Source organism: Pelodiscus sinensis, chromosome 28, assembly GCF_052426305.1.
Source record: "Pelodiscus sinensis isolate ZL-2025 chromosome 28, ASM5242630v1, whole genome shotgun sequence".
NCBI classification, from domain to species: Eukaryota; Metazoa; Chordata; order Testudines; family Trionychidae; genus Pelodiscus; species Pelodiscus sinensis.
In genome coordinates, this window is record NC_143079.1 from 6,820,804 (window position 1) to 6,841,784 (window position 20,981).

At 48.8% G+C, this 20,981-nt stretch overlaps 1 protein-coding gene across 4 annotated transcripts in view; it reads right to left on the reverse strand.

Moving 5' to 3' along the window:
* PEBP4 (phosphatidylethanolamine binding protein 4) overlaps positions 1-20,981 on the reverse strand; it is a 259,035-nt gene that overhangs the window by 65,000 nt on the left and 173,054 nt on the right. The gene's annotated exons all lie outside the window — the stretch shown is intronic.

Here is a 20,981-nt window from a genome sequence, read left to right on the forward strand (position 1 = left end):
TATTTTTTCTACTCTAGTCTTCTCTCCTGGGCCCTCACCACATCAACTGCAATCAGGCTGGTCTACATGAGAGAGTTGCACCAGTTTAACTTACAGTGTGATTTAAAGCTAGTTCAGTCGAACTGGTGCAAACCCTGTCAGGATGCTTTTATTAAACCAGTTTTCATAGAATCACAGAATCACAGAACACTAGATCTGGAAGTGACCTTGAGAGATCAAATCCAGTCCCCTGCCCTCATGGCAGGACCAAGCACCATCTATCCCGGACAGGTGTCTGTCTCACCTGCTCTTCAATATCTCCAGGGATGGAGATTCCACAACCTCCCTAGGCAATTTATTCCAGTGTTTAACCACCCTAACTTTTGGTTAAGCTTTATTTTGGTTTAGATCCAGTTGGACTGGGAATTGGTTAAGCTAAGTCAAAATCAGATCCCCTTAAATCAGAGTATCATAGAATCATAGAACTGGAAGAGTCCTCAGAAGGTCATCAAGTCCAGCCCCCTGCTCTAGGCAGGACCAATCCCAACTAAATCAACCCAGCCAGGGCTTTGTCAAGCCTAGAGTAAGAGCATGCACACAGGGATATGCATTGGGTTAACTAAATGGGTGTTAAAAAGATCACATCTTGAATAAAAGCGATGCAACTTTCTCATGTAGACAAGACCATAAGACGTGCTCAGAACTCATTGCAACCACCTACTGCCCCCTACAGGACACAAGCCCTCTGGCCTCCACTTCCCCTCTGTAAAAGGGGGGATGACAAATAATGAATCTCATTAATAATAATGAGGATGATGACAGCCACCTCACCGGAGTGAAACTCAGTGTATGTGCTGGGCTCTTTGTCTGGCTGGAGTTTATGCCAGTGCCTGGTGCAATTACTGAACTTTATTCCACCTGAATCTCTGGGCCCCGCTGACCTGTTGCTCCCCGGCCAGAAGGCTTGGGCGGAGAGGCTGTTTCTTTCCAGTTCAGGCTTCTATGCTGGAGTCCGGACCTTAGCACCCGGAGAAGTGAGATGGTCCCACAGCTCTGGCTGCAGCCCAAGCCTCACATCTCTATTGCAATGACATGGCCTTGCAGCCTGAGCCGAGTCCGAGTGGGCTGGCCCGGGCTAGGCACCGGTGTCTAATTTGCAGTGTAGACCTCTCCAAGCGCCCACAGTGGGACAGAGCAAGGCAGGAACAAGTAACCCCTGCCCGCTGCCCCATGACTGGCTATTGCATCGTCAGGGAGTGAAGTGCCCGGGAACCAGGAGGACCGCGAGGGAAAGGAGACAGGAGAGGAGAAGCGGGAGGAGTGAGGCTTGAGGATTTGCGAAGTGCCTTGAGGCAGGCCTGAGAAGAGCACTGGGTTTGGAAAAGCACGCGTAGCCCCAGTCCTCCACTGCCTCCCACCTAGGGTCCCCATTTGCTGGGGGTGTGAAACGCAGCTCAGGCTGCATTGCGTGTGCACACCAGGCCGGAGGTGCTGGGGGGCCAGGCCCCATGTTCCTCAGTGCAGCGAGAGAACAGACACCAGAGGAAGGAAGGTAAGGACGGGGGCTGCCGTTTTCCCCACTCTGCACACATCCCTACAGCTCCTGGGGGCTTGAACTAGCGCGGAAGCAGCAGCTGCCATTTCCCCAGCCCCACTGCACGACTGGAGACATGGTGGAACCGGCAGTCATTGCTTAAGCTGGCTACTTGCGACACCTGTTTTTCTCACCAGCCACTGAACCACGCCCGTGTCGGTCTGACAGGATAGACGGGTGCTGGTGAATCAGCAGGTGAAACTCTTCTGAGTTGGCATTGAACCAATGCCTCGGCGTGGCACTAGGGGGCGCTGTGATGGCAAAATATTATCCGCTACATGAGACCAGATCCCTTGTGGCCAGTTAAGATTCCCTGGCACTCTGCATCAAATCATGTATGCTAACCACCTCTGTGTCCCAGCCAAAATACTATAATCACATATTGCCTCCTTAAGTTCCCCAATATTTTCACTTGGATCAGGACTCGTCTTCACTTCCTGTCCCACCCTGTTGGGCAGCATCGCCATGAACTTTTAAGGAGCTTTCATGTTCCACCCCAGAGCTGGTTGCATTTTGCTGATCCTGAAGTTGTCATTATACTCCCCTGGGAGGGAGGCCGGAGTGTTGTGAAGCTGAAATGTTTGCTCTCTTGAGCAAAGCCTCTAGAGAAGGAGGCAAATTATTACACTAAGGGGGGACATTTAAAACGAGTGAGCAGAGCTCTAGAGTCTAGACAACGGTGTATAGAGAGCCATGGTGGAGGATGGATTGGATGTGTTCTAAAAGGTCTTTTTTTGTCTCTAGTTTCTGTGATTCTTTCAGTAGAGAACGTGTGCGTGTTGCTTTAAGATTAGCTTGCTTCTACAGCAGCAGACTTCCTGAGGATTCTTGGAGAAATATCAACCCCTGCCAAATTCAGTTATTTTAAAGAACCGTGGCCTTATTCTGTGCAAAGAGAGAGAGAGAGAGACTAAACTAAATTCCTTTCCCTTGGGAAGCACATGGGACAGCTGTGTGTATATGTATGGGTGACTAGTATTTAGACTGCACAGGTCTGGGGTTATAGACTATATATGCCTCTGTCTTTGCAAAACACCTAGCATATTTTGAGTGCTATCACAATCTAAATAACCGCAATACAGTACCCGAGCATTACAGGACTGCTATGAGTTTCCACATGCCCTAGGTCACAAAGCCCTTCATTTCAGACTGCGAGAACAGCAAAACAAGAAAGAACAAAAACCAAGTCATAAGAACATAAGAACAGCCGTACTGGGTCAGACCAAAGGTCCATCTAGCCCAGTATCCTGTCTGCCCACAGTGGCCAGCACCAGGTGCCCCAGAGAGGGTGGACCGAAGACAATGATCAAGCGATTTGTCTCCTGCCATCTCTCTCCAGCCTCTGACAAACAGAGCCAAGGACACCATTTTATCTCAATCTCTTGGGCATCTGGTATTGGCCACTGTCAGCAGACAGGATCCCGGGCCACATGGACCGTTGGTCTGACCCAGTCTGGATGCTCTTAGGTTAAAGGAGACACACATGGAGTTCTAGCATGACTGTAACACTGTGTAAGTTGCTGTGGCGATGAGCACCCTGGCTAATACTGAAATATTCTCTGTCCGACGCCTGCTTCCTAGAATAAAGTTTTCCCTGGGAACGACTTTGCAAAGCAAGCTGGGTATTTAAAAGCTGATTTCGTGCTGACGACAGCCACGGAACTGCAGGCCTCAAACTGGGACAGCTTGGGCCGTGCCCCCTCCCCACTATGGCTGCAGGGATCCCTGGAGTGGGGGGGTCTCTATGTCCTAGTCACTCTGTGGTCTCTCTACTGGGATCGTTAATGAGGGAGGCCCCTGAGTGCCAATGGCGACGGAGGGACGATGGTCCTAAGAGCTGGACTCTAACCATCTGCCTCATTTCCACCAGGCAGCTGTCCCACAGCAACAGCGTTTGGTCACGCACTACCGCAGCGCTGGGCCACCTAGGCTAGCGCGTGGGCTGTAGGCGTGGCCTCTCTTCATCTCAGTGGGCCACAAAAGTGTTGGAACCAAGATGGCTCCCCAGCATAGGGCGGTTTTGCTCCCTGCACTGGCGTCCGTGGGATTCGCAGGTGCCGACAGAACCGTAGCAGCGCTGGGATTGGCTGCTGAGGGAGCAAGCGGGGCTCTCAGGCTGTGTCCAGACTCAGGGGTTTTTTCGGGAAAAGTAGCCTTTTCCCGAAAAAACTTCCCCTGCGTCCAGACTCAAGCCGCGTTCTTTCGAAATAATTTCGAAAGAACGCGGCTTTTCTTTCGATGGCGGTAAACCTCGTTTCACGAGGAAGAACGCCTTCTTTCGAAAGTTCCTCTTTCGAAAGAAGGCGTTCTTCAATGTAAATAGGGCTTCCTCGAAAGAGAGCATCCAGACTCGCTGGGTGCTCTCTTTCGAAAAAGCGGATTGCTCTTTCGAAAGATCCGCCTGCAGTCTAGACGCGATCTTTCGAAAGAGGCTCTTTCGAAAGATGCTTTCGAAAGAGCCTCTTTCGAAAGAAGCCTGCAGTCTAGACATAGCCTCAGTGTTGTGCGCGATCCGCCCGCCCGTCCCTTCCTGTGCCCTGGCTTCATGTGTGTGTCACTTCAGACACACCGGTAGGACAAAACGGCGTGGAGAGGAACCTGCGGAACGTGGCCACCCTGCTCGTGGGCCACACGCAGACCTGCAATGGGCCACGTACGGCCCTCGGACTGCAGGCTGCCCACCGCTGTGCTGCAGGCTGGGGCTCGCTAGCCTTGCAGCTGACAGGCCTCAAGATGGCAAGGCTCCCCGCACTCTTCATTGTGCCCTATTGCTCAATCTCAGTGGCATCTCCACAGGGCACGCCTGGCGAGCCCCGGGCCTAGCCCATTGGGAATCAGACATAATCCTAGTTGTGTCAATTCAGCTACGTGGCAACATTCCCCACCGGCCTTGCACGCTTCAGTTTCACACACATACATTCAGAGGTCACCAGCCTCCACTCCCTCCCCGACCCAAAGCGCAGCAATCGCTGGCTGGAGAGGGCTGATCAAAGGGAGCACACGTGCCAATTTGGCTACTGCCCTCAGCGTAACGGGGGCTCTAACGAGCGAGTGGGTTCTCTCGCAGTCCGAAAAGGAAGGAGGGGAAGGCGTGGGAAGCGTGGCACTGGCCAACCAGCCAGTGGGCCCAGAAGGGATCCGCCAAAAGCCTTTGGGTGATTAACCCCAGCCAGTGCCTCTGCGTTTGGGGCAGGTATCTGACGTGATCAGTGTGTGCGTGACCTTTGGAGGCTGGGGCCTACTGCTGGGTCTCTCATCGAATGTTGCTTCCTGACAAAGGCTTTTCTTGGCAACTTGTGAAGAAGGCAGGATCCAGAGCTGCCTTTGGGATATTGCAGATGCAAACAGGAAATGTCTGTCATTTGAGTAACACGAGCCCCCTTCCCCGCACACTTTATTTTGGATCCCGGAGCAATGAGAACGTTGGGAAATGAACGAACCCTTTGCTTTGCCTTCAATGGTGGTGGAAAAAAAACCCCAGCTCCACAGCTCCCTGGCAATCTTTCCTCTGAGCTAGTTCATGTGCTGGCCTCTGAGCTTCCTCGCTGTGCTTGCCATAACCTACATCCTTCAGCTGTCTGCCCACAGATCACGTAATGGTCCCCACGGACAGGACGAAGGCTCTTTGCTGGGGCTGCTTAATCCTGGAGGCAGATCTGAGTCAGCAAAGGAACAGTAGCTCCACCAAAGACAAAATGCAGCCTGGGTGCAACTCCCCAAAGGTCAGTGGAGTTCCAGGATCTGGGTCCAAAGCAGGAGGGGGCGTGGGACACATGGGGGGTGTCCATGTGAGAAGGAAACACCAGGCTTGGCCGGGCCCGGGGAAGAGGAGTTAATGCTAACGAGCACTGTTAGTGCTGCATGATTTGACTCCTGGCAGGCACTCAGCGGGAACTCCTGCCAAAGGCGCTCTGACAACCTCATGGACTTCCTTTTCTTCCATAAAAGTCAACCGGAACATGGTTCCTGCAGGGTTCTCTTGGCCCGCACAGAGCTTGGCTGCCTGTGCCCCTGGTCTCGGAGGGAGCGCAGAAACCAAGGGGTTGAGATTCCCTACCTGGGGCATGTGCAAATTCCAGGGATGCCTTACGCAGTGGTTAGACTGCTCTTGGCTGAAACATCCTACAGAGAAGGGGGATTATTAGCCCAGCCGGACTCCTGCCACGCTTGCTCCCCAAGTCAGCGCCCTGCGTCGGGCTAAGGTTGGGCCGTCTGGCGCAGAGCCCGGCTCAGATCCTGTGCTATGGTTTGGGAGTGGCTCTGGGAACTGGGTTCTATTTCTGGCTCCGCCAGTGAGTCACCGCATGGCTTGAGGCAAGTCACTTCTCCGTGGGCCTCAGTTATCTCCCCTGGGAATTGGCTGGGATGCCCACCAAGCTTGTGAGGCTAAAGGCAGTAATGCTAGGGAGTAATTAAGACCCGGAGGGGGAGGGTGCTAGAGAAGGAGCAAGGAAGTTTATTAGACTGTAGGTCTGAGCAGAACTGAACTTGTGTTAGTCATAAAGAGCCCTGTGTTTCATCATCACTCATGCAGGCTTGTTATCCTTCAAATACCGACTCACGGATGTGCAGTGCTTCAATATTGGACTGCTAACAGGGATGCCAAGGCCTTTGTGGGGGATACTCGCAGACTTGAAAGTGAAGGGGACTGGAAAGAGAAAGGAGAGGGAAACAGAGGAGCTGCAGTAAATATATTTTAATATCCAGTCTGGCCCAAGAAGTGAATATAGCTGGGCCACGTGGAAACAGTGACCATAATATAATTAAATTTAGCATCCTTGTCGCGGAAAAAACACCCCGGCAGCCTAACACACGGCATTTAATTTCAGAAAGGAGAACTACACACAAACAAGGTGGTTACTTAAACAGAAATTAAAAGGTGCAATGCCAAAATTAAAATCCCTGAAAGAAGCATGGAAACTTTTCGAAGACACCATAAGATAGGCTCAACTTAAATGGATGTCCCAAATTAAAAAACGCAGTAGGAAAACCAAAAAAATGCTGCTGTGGCTTACCAACCAAGTAAAAGAAGTAGTGAGAGATAAAAAGGCATCGTTTAAAAAGTGGAAGTTAAATCCTAGTGAGGAAAATCGAAAGGAGCATAAACTCTGGCAAATGAAGTGTAAAAATATAATTAGGAAGGCCAAAAAGGAATTTGAAGAACAGCTAGCCAAAAAAATTAAAAAGTTATAGCAATTTTTTTTTAGGTATATCAGAAGCAAGGAAGCCCGCTAAACAACCAGTGGGGCCCCTGGATGATTGAGATGCTAAAGGAGCACCCAGAGATGATAAGGTTATTGCAGAGAAACTACATAATTATTTGCGTTGGTTTTCACGGCCAAGGAGATTCCCAAATCTGAGGAACTCTCTCAGACTGAGGTGTCATTAGAAGAGGTTTTGGAACTAATTAATAAACTAAACAGTAACAAGTCACCGGGACCAGGTGCCATTCCCCCAAGAGTTCTGAAAGAACTCAAGAAATAGTGGAACTAACTGTGGTTTGTATCCTATCCTTTAAATCAGCTTCTGTCCTTATGACTGGAAGATAGGTAATGTGATGTCAATTTTTAAAAAGGGGTTTAGAGATGCTCTTGGCAACAACAGCCTGGTGAGTTTAACTTCAGTATCAAGTTAATTGGTTGAAACTATAGTTAAGAACTGAATTGTCAGACACATAGATGAACATAATTTGTTGCGCGAAAGTCAATATGGTTTCTTTAAAGGGAAATCATGCCTCACCAAATGACTAGAATTCTTTGAAAGGGTCAACAAGTATATAGACAAGGGAGATCCAGTGGACATAGTGCAGTGTTTCTCAACCAGTGGTATGAGTACCCTTAGGGGTACTCGAGATAAGTCTGGGGGGGTACATCAACAGAACTGAAATCTGCAGAAAACTGAATTTTTGTTTTCAGTTTTAGAGCACGTTATTATTTTGTTACTTTTTACACCCCAAAATTTCATCTGCCCAGCTATGATTAAGTTGTTTAAACAAATGTGTTGAAATGGTAGGAAAAAAATGGTGTGTCTGAAAACTGTAGGTACTTGGGATACTATATATATATATATAAAGGGGTACTTTATAAAGAAAGATTGAGAAACACTGATATAGTGTACTTAGATTTCCAGAAAGGCGTTGACAGGGGTCCTTACCAAAGGCTCTTAAGCAAAGTAAGTTGTCATAGGATAAGAGGGAAGGTCCTCTCATGAACTGATAACTTTTTAAAAGATAGGAAACAAAGGGTATGAATAAATGGTCAGTTTTCTGAATGGAGAGGTAACTAGTGGTGTCCTGCAGAGTTCTATACTGGGACCAACCGTATTCAACATACAGTGAAATCTTTGTTATCCAGCACTCTGTTAACTAGAAAACTTTGTTAAGTGGCATTGCTCCCAGCCACAATACTGTCACATCTTCAGGTGCACAGGCCTGGCTTGGTTTACCATGATTGGCTTAACAAGTTTTTATTTAAGAAGTACTCATCATCTTTAACTCAAAATAGAAATGTGAGACCAACTGCCTCACACAACAAAACTACCAACATTAAAAACGTGAGTTTTACTATTATTATCCATTGGATTTTCCTTGGTTGATGGAACCCTCAGATAACTGGAATTTTTAAATAACCAGAACACCCTAATCTCCGAGCGTGCCGGATGACACAGGTTTTACTGTATTTATAAATGATCTGGAGAAAGGGGTGAATGTTGAGGTGGCAAAATTTGCAGATGATACTAAATTGTTCAAGATAGTTAAGTCGAAAGTAGCGATCTAAAACCTTGTTTAATTGGTTAACTGGTTAAAAGTGATGTTTAGCCAACTGGTTAACTGGCTGAACATGATGCCGAATTGGTTAACTGATTAAAGGTGGGACTCGCCGCAGAAGGGCTGGAATGTCCTCTTTGCCGTAGACAGGGGCTGTTCCAGACTAGCCCCTGTCCTGTGGTACACCCGAGCTTGCTGCAGGCAGGGATTCCTGCTTGCTCCAGCCCCCTCCGGTTAACCTTTCACATCTCTAGTCCAAAGCAGACCGTGAAGAACGTCAAAAAGATCTCAAACTAGGCGACTGGGCAATAAAATGGCAGATGAATTTTAATGTTGATACATGCAAAGTAATGCACATTGGAAAATATGTCAACCATACATATAAAATGATGGGGACTGAATTAGCTGTTACCACTCAAGATACAGAACTTGGAGTCATTGTGGATAGTTCTCTGAAAACATCCACTAATGTGCAGTAGCTGTCACAAGCACAAACAGAATGTTAGGAATCATTAAAAAGAGGTTAGAGAATAAGACAGAGAATATCTTATTGCCTCTATATAAGCCCATGATACACCCACATCTTGAGTACTGTGTACGGATGTGGTCACCTCATCTCAAAAAAGGTATCTTGGCATTGGAAAAGTTCAGAAAAGGGCAACAAAAATGATTAGAGGTTTGGAATGGTTGCCATATGAGGAGAGATTAATAAGACTGGGACTTTTCATCTTTGAAAAGAGATGACTGAGGGGCGATACGATAGCAGTCTATAAAATCATGGCTGGCGGGAAGAAAGTAAATAAGGAAAAGTTATTTACTTGCTCCTATAACATAAGAACTAGGGGTCACCAAATGAAATTAATAGGTAGCAGGTTTAACACAAACAAAAGGAAGAATTTCTTCACAAAACACACAGTCAACCTGTGGAACTCCTTGCCAGAGGATGTGGTGAAGGCCAGGACGTTAACAGGGTTAAAAAAAAGAACTAGAAAAATTCATGGAGGTTGGGTCCATCAATGGCTATTAGCCAGGATCGGCAGGAATGGTGTCCCATCTTTGTCAGAAGATGGGAATGGACAACAGAAGATGGATCACCTGATGATTATCTGTTCTGTTCATTCCCTCTGGATACCTGGCATTGGCCATTGTCAGAAGACAGGATACTGGGATAGATGGATCTTTGGTCTGACACATATGGCCACTCTTATGTTCTTATGTTCAAATCGATACAGGAAACAGACCACACCAACTTGACTTGACTCGAGTCTTGCATAAGGAAGAAAGTGGTCTAGAGTTTACAATGGGGGAGAGGATGGGAGGAGAAGGCAGGGTTCTTGGGTTCCATTCCCATGCCATGGGGAGGAGCGGGGTCTAATGGTTAGAGTAGGTAGGACTTGGAGTCTGGGATCCTGGATTATATTCCCTGATGTCAGAGTGCTGTCCAGTGGTCAGAGCAGGAGTCAGGACTCCGAGTTCTATTTTTGGTTCTGCCACTGACTTACCTTTGAGGGAGTACAGTGTGTGTATATGTATAAAATGAGTTGCTACCTCAGTTTCCCCATCTTGGTGTAACACTCTTACCCAACTGACAGGAAGAGTGCAACAGGCCTTTAACTAATGAATGCTAATAAGGGAGAGGGAACCCATTTTATAATGTGGTTATTTTCATGTTAGTGTTAAGCACCCGCTTGCAAGGTTTCTGAAGGAAAGTCCTGTTCACACCCACTTGCCTGTCTGCATTTTCACCTCATGGCCGGGATGGTCCCGTACAACCCAGAACAAGAACATCTCCCCACCCACTGGCTTGGAGAAAACGTAGTGGGAGTGCAGATGGCAGGGCTGGGTCTCTATGGGGACAAAGATTTGAAACCATTTTGCAGTCACGGCATATAAGAACTTTGGTTACATACAATAGATATTAAATACAGGGATATGCAGACAGACAGAGGGATATGCAAGCAGATGGATGACAGTGAAGCTAAGGTGTTGGACTGTCCAGAGTTTTAACACAATGGGAGCTCAATTATGTCTTGTCTACACTATGACTTGCAATCATGTTGGAACTGAAGCCTGCTCCTAGGTAGTTACATTTAAGGTACAGATGAGGCTGTGGTCCCTTTACCAGGTATCTACTGAGGCTACGTCTAGACTACAAATTTTCTCGGCAAAAAATATGCTAACACGGGACTCATTTGCATGAGTCGCAATCTCATTTGCATATTTGTTGCCGATCCGGTTTTGCGCTGGGGTCCTTATGCCCCAAAAAAGGTTTACCGATCTTGCGGAAAAAGGGGTTTTTGCACAAAAAGAAAATGTCCATCCTGCTTGTTTTTGTGCAAAAACCCCAGCGCAAAAACGGATCGGCAGAAAACACGCAAATGAGATCGTGACTCATGCAAATGAGTCCCTCATTAGCATATTTTTTGCCGAGAAAACTCGTAGTGTAGACCTAGCCAGAGGGCTCAGCGCTCTACTCAGGGGTCCATCTCTCTCCCATTGAATTACAATGGGGGGGCAGGTAGGGTGTTAGGCCTGTTCTGTCTCAGGATGCAATCCCCACTTCCCAGACTCCGTTTTGTTCCCAAAGCTGAGTGAGGATGATCTGTCAGTAAAATCTTACACAGAGTGGACTGTAACAATGGGAGAACTCAACAAGATGTCAACACACGACGATACTGAGCTGCAGCAAAAGGATCTGAAAGGAAGGAAAGCCAATTTCTTTTTTTTACATGAGATACGCACACTTGCGCGCGCACACACAAAGCCTCGGTAATTAACTTAATAGGTTTCTTACAGAATGCCCGTCTGAGTGATGTTCAACATATTCAAGTGTTGACAAGACAGCATTGAACTGAACGCCTACACAATGGGCAAAATCAGGCTCTGAGCTCAGACACACCTTCATTGTCTGAAACTTGTAGTAAGACGACAAAACTGCATTGTGAAATAACTGCCGCGGAGTTTGGGCTGAAGCTCAGAGGCGGCCATTCAGCTAATGCTTTAACCCTTCAGCTGCCAGGGCAGGAGAGGATGCAGCGGAGAGTTTTATGGGCTTCTGGAGAGGAAAAAACTTACATGGTGCACAGATGTGCCTTCTCCTAGACTTATAAAAAAGTGTACTTATAAACAATTTATACAGGATTAATAGCTGTCATACGCATGTTACAGATATGAATTATGTGTCACGGATAGCTATAAACCTATCACAGAATCCTAGGGTTAGATGAGACCTCAGAAGGTCACTGAGTCCAACCCCCTGCTAAAAGTAGGACCAATCCCAGCTAAATCGAGTCGGGACTTAAAAATCTCTAGGGATGGAGATTCCACCCCCGCCCTAGGGAACCCATCCCAGTGCTTCCCCACCCTCCTAGGGAAAGAGTTTTTCCTAAAATGCAACCCAGGACTCCCCCACTGCAAATTGAGACCGTTGCGCTTCATTCTGCCACCTGTCCCACAGAGCACATGGGGCACTATGTTTGAAATAGAACAGATACACCGGGGGTTAAGAGAGGCTTTTTTGTGGTTGTCGGCCTTCCTTTGAAACATCACGTTTGGCAGTTACAGGAGGTAGGATATTAGAACAGGACTGAGGACCTGGTGGCCTGATCTAGTCTAGTCAATTTTAGAGCCCCACCAGGGCTGGAAGGATAGGGAGCATGAATGGGTTCCCTCCCTTTCTCTATCACTCAGAGATCATCTCCAGTCGGCTCCAGGGACAACTTTCCACAAATGCTGGAGATGACTCATGTATCCTGCAGCAACTTCCAGAGTGGGCAATGGGACTTTTCCAAACCTGTCACATCAACTGGAAACACATCGCACTGTATCAACAGGGGGGAAACTAGGGCTGGTCACACACACACCCCGATGCCAGAACTCCCTGCAGCCACATTGCAAATCTCACAGTCCTAGCCAGCCAGTAATGGACTGTCCCACGTCTGGGTGGTCAAGCAGACGCCCTGGTTTGCAGGACTTGGAAAAGGAAGGCCCTGAACACACATTTCTCAGCAGGACTTGCCGGGGAACCTGTCTTGAGAGAGGTCTCTTGCAGCACAGGGTGGAGCAGATGTGTGCACCTTCCATTGGGTTGCCTAATTAAAGGTGGTGGTGGGGGGGGGGGAGACTCCTGTACAGGTTTTGCTGGGTTTTGCACTTCCCAGTCAGCTGGGACCCGCATTATACAATTCGTGGAGTAACCGAGAACGCTGTCATAATTATGCTAATGAGCTCAGAAACCTGTCAGCTTGCTCTGCTTCTCTACAAAGGCTTCCCTCCCCTCCACTGGCTGCCGCTCTGTTCTGCGCTGCCACCGCGCCCCACCATGGCCGGTCTCCTGTTCCAGCTGCCAGCCTCTCCGCAGCTGCACCCTTTCACTGTCCCTCAAAGATCCTCTCCCCTCCAGCAGGCTCCGGGAAAATGCTTTCCACGGATGTCGGCAACGCTACATCCACCTTCGGCCACCTCCCAACTTATCACATGCACCCGATCCCAACTGGAAACATCGCAGTCTTTGAATTGTATCAGTTTGGGCTTGACACCGGCAAGTGCAGGTACTTCTGTTCTTTGCTTCCATGCACTTGTCCTTTCTCCTGCCCCTGGTGCACTGGAAGAACAAGGGATAAGGCACACAGGTGCCCTCCTTGTTGGTAACACTTTGCACGTACAAAGTATGTCTACACTACAGAGTTTTTTTCGGAAAAACTTCAGTTATGTACACACTGCAATCGTGTTCTTTTGGGAAAAAAATCGAAAGAACAGAGGGTTTTTTTCCGACATTGGTAAACCTCTTTCTATGAGGAAGAAGCCTTTTTCCAAAAGAGCTATTTCAGGAAAAGGCTTGTGTGGACAGAGAAAAAGGGGGTTCTTTCGCAAGAAGATGAAAGAGGAAAAAGCACAGGTGTCCTGGTGGCCACTCCGCCCATAGTAATCACAGATTACATGAGATTTGGCATCCATTCAATGTGAACACTATCTGTCAAAAAAGCAGATCTTTTTTTGCTGTGCTTTGGCAGTGTGGATGCTCTCTTTCAGAAGAAGTTTTTTCAGAAGATCTCGTCTGGAAAAGCTTCTTCTGAAAGAAACCTGCAGTCTAGACATAGCCACATAGAAGTAGCCTTCAATCCCAGCATTTGAAAGTACGTTGCAAATGGGAGCAATGCCTTACAGCAACCTTGTGACAGGGAAGCGAACAGTATGCCCGTTTTACAGATGGACAAACTGAGTGGCAGACTGTCTGCATTTGGAGTCGAAACCAGGAATCTTGCTCCAGTGACTAAACATACTTCCACCATCCCTGTTCGTGGCGGAACAATGGCAAGTGCGTACTGTTTGTTTTATGCTGACTATATGCTTTGGGATTGATAGGTCACAAATATGCCTAGTCCCTACCTGTAGAGCCTACAGTCCAAGCAAAAATTCTACAGTCTAAACCAGAGCTGGGCTACTAAGGAAAAGCTATTTATTGCAGATGGAGCTTGGGTTGCAGAGCATAGAACTCGCAGGGCTATGGTGCAATGGAATTATGGATTTAGCTCTGTATTGTCAGGGAATTAAAGGTTTACCTGAGTGTTAGACCTAGAGGCTTGGAGGAGTTTTACACGCACATTAGATTTATCGCGCTGAGCAATTTTAACACAGCCTGATTTCCCTTGCCAAGTGGGATTTTGGCAGTGGCCTGCCCGGGGACTCCATCTGATAAGTGTGCAGGTTGAATGATTCTAGGGACCAGGGCCTCCCCCTGTGCAGAGGCTGGGACCATAAAATTTGTATTTCTGGATGGAACAAGAGTGAAACAAATTTCAGATCCCAGAGTTTAAAGGGACTGTGCTGCTTCTACCCTGTATAGATTTCTCTACTACACTCGTTAGCCCAGTATCTGAAGTTGGGATCTGGCCTGTGCCCTAGTTCATATATAACATGTGTTTCTATGAATGTAACTGTTGGTATTTTGAAATGCTCTAGTGAGAAGCATTTGAAATTAACCCACAGTGTGTAGGAAGCTCTAGTGCAAAGAGACAAACCCGCCCCCCTGTCCAACTAACCCAGTCTCCAAAGTCCTTGCTTACTATGGGGTAACTGATAAAATCATCTTTGGACTCAGGTGGCCCTTTTGCTCCAGTTAGAGTCTCTCCCATCAGAAACGAGGCACAAAGCCTTCGAGGAAGCTGTTGGACGAGAGGAAGGCTTGTGAAAATAACCAGGATCTCACTGACTGATCCGCATTTCGAAGCCTGAAATATTGGAGAGGCTGCAACTGAGCCGGAGTCCCCTGGTGACTTAGCTGGACCGTGGCCTCGAAGCTTTACGTTCAGCCTGTAATCTCAGTCGAGATGAGTGTCGGTGAGGTACCCTGCTCGCCTAGAGCAGCCTGTTCCAAACTGGACTCCTGCAACTGCCAGGGGCCCCACACGCAACTGCAGCTAGAAATGCTCCCGTTAAGCCAACGCAGTCAGATGTGCTGCTGCTGCTGCCTGTGCTTGGCAGAGCCTGGGCCTGGCTGTGCTGGGGGACAGCATGAAATGGGCAAGCAATGGATTAGTGAAGTCCGAGATTGGGCAACTAGCAGCCACTCACCAAGGAACTGGGGGAGATGACAGTCTCTGTGCCCCCTCATTTCAACATCTGCAAAGAATGCACAGCAGCACTGCATGCGAGCCCTGGCTCCGTGACTCGCCCACGTGCTCGGGAACACACAGTCCCTTCTTGCAGCCCCTGGAAGGGCTCGGCAGGACAGGACAAGCCAAGCTGCAAGGTTTGCACGGTGTAATACTCAGGGCTGTTTGGATCATTAGACAGGCCTGAGATGCCGGGTGTAACATGGTGGGACTCACCACCACAGCGCCTCCTGCTGGCTGCTTTGGGAATTAGCACTTCAGCCCTGGAGCACCCTCTTTCCACTGGCATCTCACCCGCTGATACCTTTTACCCTCCACCACTTTGAGTTAGGCTCTGCGTCCCTCCCAGACTGCAGCACCCTCCTCTGTGGGTACCGCCTGCCACAGTGGCCCCACGCTCCAGGGTTCCCTGAGAGGGAGGACCGCAAACTTCCTATACTGACCTTGCCTCAGTGTCTCTTGGCCAGTCGGCATCCAGCCCTTTTTCTCAGGGGCAAATTGCCATCTGACATGGCTGCTCAGCATTGGAAAGGGGGTGGGGACCTGTTGCCTCTGCCTGCCTTCCTGCAGCCCTAGTACCTCAGGCCTTGCTTCAGGTCCTGCAGCCTGGGAGCTTGCCTGTCCAGAGCCTCCCCAGCTCTGCCTGCCTTTCCCCAGCCTGGCTCTAAGTCAGGAAGCCGCCAGCTTCCTAGGCAGCCAGGTCCCTCCTCCCCCCCCCCCAGCCACAGCAAGAGTGAGTCTGAGTTTTTCCTCCCCTCCAGGAGCCCTTATTTATACAGCCCCAGCTGGGCCCTAATTGGCTGTAGCTGCCTCAGCTGCTGGCTCCATTGCCCAGGGCTGGGTTTTAACCCTTAAAGAGCCAGTGCGGGGCAGACGCCCCGTCACAACTGGTAAAGCTGAGGGATGTTTAGAACTGGAGGGGGCGATGGCAGTTTGGATTGGTGCCAGGATCTCTGTCTTTCGCCTAGTTTGTACAAAACCCTTCTCTCTGACTGAGCCGGCCCAGCAGGCCTTCGCAATCCAAGATTCCCTCTGGGGTGTGAGACAACGGCCAGCAAGCTGCAGACATCTGGGGGAGAGGCATTCTTGCAAGGGCTGCTGGAACACACCTGACCTTTATTTCTGTTTGTGCCTATTATTACAGTCTTGCGGTAAGCCCAGGAGGCCCCGGCCAGATGAGGGCCCCGTTGAGCTGTGTGTCATAGGCACACACAGTAAATAATGCTGACTGTCCCAAAGAGATTTCAACACCTGGGTATGGAGCGCCGGTAGGAAGGACCAATGCACTGTATAAAGTCGTGATCTTTACTTGAACAGCTCACAGCCTAGCTCTGCTATCTAAATCTTGAAGACACCTTTACAGGGTTCTTGAACGCCCAGGAAAAATCAGAATCCTAGAACTGGAAGGGACCTCGAGAGGTCATGGAGTCCAGTCCCCAGCCCTCATGGGGCACCATCTAGTGGGTCTCAAAATTTTCGGCATCATGCCCCCTTTTTGATTTTTGAGAGACCCTCACGCCCTTCCCCTCCCCCCCCAAATTGCAGCAAAACTTGTTGAGAAAAAAAAAAGGGTTGCCCTTTTAAGGTAGCTATTTTGAAGTCTGCCCAGGACACTCCAGCCTCCCCTCACCCCAAGCTCTTTCATGGGGGTGATTGACATGGGCAGAATCACCTCTCACACACACACACCCTGGAATTTCTTCATGCCCCCAACAGGGGTGGGACTTTGAGAACCTATGGTCTAGCTTATACCTATCTGGTAGAGATCATCAAGTCCAGTCACCTGCCATCATGACAGGACTAAGTACCAACCCTGACAGATTTGCCCCAGATCTCTAAATGCCCCCCTCAAGGATTGAACTCACACACCTAGGTTTAGCAGGCCACTGCTCAAACCACTGAGCTATCCCTCCCATCCCTGAGAGGGCCCTATCCAAGCTACTCTTAAATATCTCCAGTGCCGTCAACTATTCCAACGCAGTCAAATGCTGTGGAGCTCGACCGACCTCCTTCCGGAGGATGAAGGGCCGAGGCTGACTCTGAGCCAGGATTAGAATCTCATGCTCCCAGCGGCCCCGGGGGTTTTCAAGCCATTCCTAAGCCTCCTCCTCCACCACCACTTTCCGGAAGAGTCTCATGTGCTGGGCTCCCCTCTGTGGGCTCCCTGCTGGTGGGTAGGAGGGAGCTCAGAAAAGCTGAATGAAACGGGGCTGGCGTGTGAATGAAGGGGATTAGAGCCGGCCAGGCGCCGAGAGGAGCAGCAGGGCAAGCCAGGCTGTGTGCAGACGGTGCGGTGCAGGGCGGCTGAGCGCCTGACGTGACCTGTGGGGGAAGGAGCTCAGGGGGGCTGTGCTGGGCTCGGTTTTACGGCCGAGGCAGGGATAAGCAGCAGCGGTCACCGTCTAAGCAGGTTCAGAGTCAACACTGGGGTTATTATGAAAGGGAGTAAGACAACCCCATCTGGTGACCAGTTGGTGCCCTATGGGGAGGGCTTTGCATTCTCCACAGAGCCCTCTGATTCCTTCTTAAGGCTGTCTAATCTTTTCCCGGCCTTTCTGGCTCACAGGGCACACTGAATGAGCGGAAGATTTTCTTAATGAATGACAAATAGTGGCTCGTAAGGGGAGTGGTGCCTAGTGGTTAGAATAGACGGAGGCGGGTGCAGAATTCTCAGCTACTATTCCTCAGAGCTAAGCTGGTAGAGAGGACTTTCAGTGCTGCTGTAGCTATATTGGTCTCAGAGTATCAGACAGACAAAGAGGCAGGGGGAAGTAATATCTTTCATTGAACCAACTTTGGTTGGTGAGGGGGTTATGCTGCCGAGCTTTCAGGTCAGAAGAAGAGCTTGCAAGTTCATCCCTCTCAAAGTCACCGTGTTGTGTCAGGCCGATTCCACAAGCCAAATACACAGGGAAGGGCTGGAACTTAACTTCATTTACAAGTTTGATTGCTATCAGAGAGGAAGGAATAAAGATATCACCTGGCTCGCACACTACCTTCCACGTCCTGATGACTTAACCCACCAACCTAAGAATGGGTACTTCTAGAGGTGCAAGTTGTTCTATCTGCCTCTTGTAACTTGGACAATCTAATTCACTACTCTTTTCTCTTTTCCCCTCTCCCGCCTTCCCTTATTTTTTCTTGGATCTGGACTTTTAATACTCCACTCATCTCATAGACTCATAGACTTTAAGGTCAGAAGGGACCATTATGATCATCTAGTCTGACCTCCTGCACAGTGCAGGCCACAGAATCTCACCCACCCCTCCTAGAATAATCCTCTCACCTGTATCTCAGATATTGAAGCCTTCAAATACCTTGAAGACCCCAAGATGCAGAGAATCCTCCAGCTCTGATCTGTACCCCATGCTACAGAGGAAGGCGAAAAACCTCCAGGGCCTCTGCCAATCTACCCTGGAGGAAAATTCCTTCCCGACCCCAAATATGGTGACCAGCTAAACCCTGAGCATGTGGGCAAGACTCACCAGCCAGACACCCAGAAAGTTCTCTGTAGTAACTCCTATAGAGGGTGGGCTGGGCCCACTAAAGCTCATGATACCATCTACATGTTTTGTTAGTCTCTCAGGTGCTGCAGGACTATTCATTGTTTGTTAAAGTTTTTCCAGTTACAGACTAACTCGGTTACCCCTCTGAAGCTGTTTGACAGAAATTGGTTCAAGACAAGACAGCCCTGTGCTCAAAGGGCTTTATCTCCATTTCTGTAAATGGGCCAAACCAAAGTAGAGACCGAACAAACTGGAGTTAGAATCCAGGAGTCTACTGCCCCATTCTCTGTACCACTGATTGGCTGCTTTCTGGGGCCTCAGTTTCCCTGTCCGTGAGGCAGGGGGAGCATGTGCCCGTAGGGGTAGGAATCATCATGCACGTCCACTTCCCATGAGGGAAAGTCCTTGGAGAGGTGCAAAGAAGGACAATGACGATAATGAATAACTCAGTTAGTTTGTGCTCCCGTTTCTTTAGAACTCTTGAAGAAATGCCACCTGGGCCTAGTGATTTACTGCAGCTTAATTACTCCAGGCATTTCATCATCCACCTCTTGTTTTTGATGTCTGTGTGGCTGACAGTGCCTCACCTTCATGACTAAGGGAGCCAGGAAAGCTATAAGAAAGAAAGGGAGGGGAATGAGGCCATATAGCCAGGTGCTGGGCTAACCCCCAGGCACAAATCTGGAAATTCAAATAGGAGTGTTCATGCCTCTCCTGATGGGAGATTGGGGATGCTGGAGGGGGAGGGGAAGGGATAGGTAATTGGACAATGGCACTGTGCACAGCAGGTTTAAGTACAAAATGAGGGAGTGTGGTCCAGTGGTTAGAGCAGGGGACTTAGGATACAAAATGTTATCATGCTCATTGTTCAGTATTTTGAGTGACACAAACCACAGGTTCCTCAGGCATTTCACTGCATCCTTGCAGGTTTGTTTTGAATTTCGTTGCAGACATTTTTCCAGTCAATTATTTCATTGCGGAGTCTAAGATGGAGGAGGACTCCCCCATCTCCTTGAGAAGTCTGACTGATTTGCCTTGGAAACAAAGCGCCTGGCCCACGGCTCATCAGTCTATTGACTTCAGAGGGCTTTAGATCAGACCCCGAAGAGGCCAATAAAACTCACTTTGCCTTTGCAAAGTGCCAAGTGTTCTCCTCTCGTGCAAATACTTGATTTGGGCTACTCTCGGCTTCTGGACAGAGCCATCATCCTGACACAATGGTCAAATTGGGGGATGCCAGATGGAGACTGGTAATAGGATTTCAGTGGTACCTATTCTTAAAGCCTTCATGATGGAGGCCCAGGTGAAGGAGTCAGAAGTAGAAACAAAGGACCAAACTCAAAGGCTGATGTGTACTGAGTGCAGGTACAAGTCACTAACAGGGTATAAACTGCACACTCCAGGGACAGGAAAAGAGATACATTCTGCCACTTCAGAGCCCCTGTCGAGGTTTCTTCTCAATTCAGCCTGAAGCTCCTGGAGAAAGACTGAAAATGCTGAGGTCAGTTGCATTGGAACCAACTTTGCTTGGGTGAAATCACTGGAGACAGCAAAGAGGTTAGAAAGAACAGTGGTTTAGAGGAGAAGGGGAGTATCAAGGGGCTGGGGAAATGGGAAAGAGAGCCAATCCAAGTGGAAGAGCCGATCAAAGTGGAAGCCAGGAAATGACTGGCCAGGGATGCAGGTCCAATTGTGGTGGCAGGCTGTGTTCCCCGTAAACTGTGCACTTGTGCGGCCACTCAGGAGAAATTCTAATACGGCCCAGCTGATTTGCAGAGCACCCACAGCTGGTTTTTTGTTTCTATTGGTGGTGCACATTCACACATGCCTCAGTGCACATAAAATTTATTCCACACAGGAATGGAAAAGATTAGTGGGTGGCATGTGACATCCTGCAGACATTGTAGGATGTAACCTGTAGGGCACCTAGAGAAACAGGAGCTGATAATATTACTCAGCAGGTAATATTAATTACTTATTAAAGGGTAACCAGCGCTGGAGACATCTGCCGGATTTTTCGGAGAAGATAATGCCAGAAGCAGCCAGGGTGAAGCAGCGGACATAATATTCCTGGATTTCAAAGAGGCATTTAACACAGCACGGTGCAGTAGACTGATGTGCAAGGTTAATACACCGAGCATGGAAAGCGCATCTGTAAATGGATAAGGAGCTGTTAGCTGGATGTTATAAATCTATCCCCCTCGGTCCTTAAAGGGCCCCTGTCGCCACAGTACCTGAACACCTCATTAATAGACTTGTCACCAAACTGCAGGCTTGACCTGGGGAAACTGAGGCACGGAACGACAAGATCAGATAAGAGATCGGTACCCACAATTAGGGGGATTTTCAAAAGAACCGAGCACTTTGGGTTCATGTTGGGAGCTGGGCTCTTTGGCAAATCTGGCCCCGGTCGTGGGTGCTGAACACATGGAAACTCTGGCTTTATACGGCTCCGTGCCTTCATTTCCCAACGGCCCCTATCTCAGCCAGGCATTGTGAAGATAAGTACGTTAAGATCCAGG